Source organism: Myotis davidii, unplaced genomic scaffold (genome assembly GCF_000327345.1).
Source record: "Myotis davidii unplaced genomic scaffold, ASM32734v1 scaffold685, whole genome shotgun sequence".
Lineage (NCBI taxonomy): Eukaryota > Metazoa > Chordata > Mammalia > Chiroptera > Vespertilionidae > Myotis > Myotis davidii.
The window spans coordinates 924,961-926,071 of record NW_006295823.1 but is presented as its reverse complement, the minus strand read 5'-3'; the positions used below and the strand labels follow the sequence as shown (position 1 = coordinate 926,071).

At 59.0% G+C, this 1,111-nt stretch overlaps 1 protein-coding gene across 1 annotated transcript in view; it reads right to left on the bottom strand.

Moving 5' to 3' along the window:
* The window catches only part of NR5A2 (nuclear receptor subfamily 5 group A member 2), a 61,936-nt gene that overhangs the window by 19,834 nt on the left and 40,991 nt on the right, over window positions 1-1,111 (bottom strand). The window lies entirely within an intron of this gene.

The following is a 1,111-nucleotide window of genomic DNA, read 5'->3' as shown; positions in this document are numbered from 1 at the left end:
GAGGGCGGGAGGCCAAGCCAGAGACTGGGCTCTGGAAATGGGTCCATTCGCTGCAAAGACGGGGGTCCCGGGGTGGACACACTAAACGAAAAAATGTGAGTGCCTGGGAAGTCAGACCGACGGAGACGCGATTCCCTCAGGGGAGGGAGGCCCGGGACGCGGGGACGGGGAGCTGCCCGAAATGGGTCCGATTGGCACAAACTCTGAAAGGGGGCCGGCCCCTGGTTTGATGGGGGGCGGGGGGGATGCGGTTTATTTAAGGACACAGGTAGTGGGCGGGAGGCGGCCGTTCACTGCAGGTCCGAGCTGCTGTAATTTCACATGAACATTTACGCCTGCAGAAGAAAGTATTTCTAAGATGGGGGCTCCTTCCATTCCGATCGGTGTGTCGTTCTAACGGGTGTGCAGTGAGTTCCAACACTAGAAGGTCACCCTGGCCGGTGCGGCTCAGTGGGTGGAGCGTAGGCCTGCGGGCTACAAGGTTCCGGGTTCGATTCCGGCCAAGGGCACCCACTTGGGTTGCAAGGCCGATCCCAGGCCCTGGTTGAGGCAACCAATCGATGCGTCTCTCTCCCGTCGATGTGTCTCTCTGTGTCTCCCCCCTCCCCCCTTCCACGCTCTCTAAAAATCAACGGAAAAATACCCTCGGGTGAGGATTAGCAAAACAAACAAACAAACAAACGCCATTTACGGCCGGACGCTGAGGGTCCTGGGTGCTGGCAGGGCCTGGCTGGGGCAGAGCTGTCCGCCGACGGGGGTGATGCCCGAGTAGGAACAGTGCCGTCCACTCACCGGGACACGGAGTCCCGGGCCTTGATTTCTTTTTATTTTTTTTTTAAAAATATATTTTTTATTGATTTCAGAGAGGAAGGGAGAGGGAGGCAGAAACATCCATGATGAGAGAGAATCATGGACCGGCTGCCTCCTGCACGCCCTGCACTGGGGATGGAGCCCACAACCCGGGGGCCTGTGCCCTGACCGGGAATCGAACCCTGACCTCCTGGTTCCTAGGTTGACGCTCAGCCCCTGAGCCATACCGGCCGGACCGATGGCAAATCCTGACTCAGTGGTTGGACCCCTCTGAGCCCAGCAGACCGGCCTCCCCTGGGTG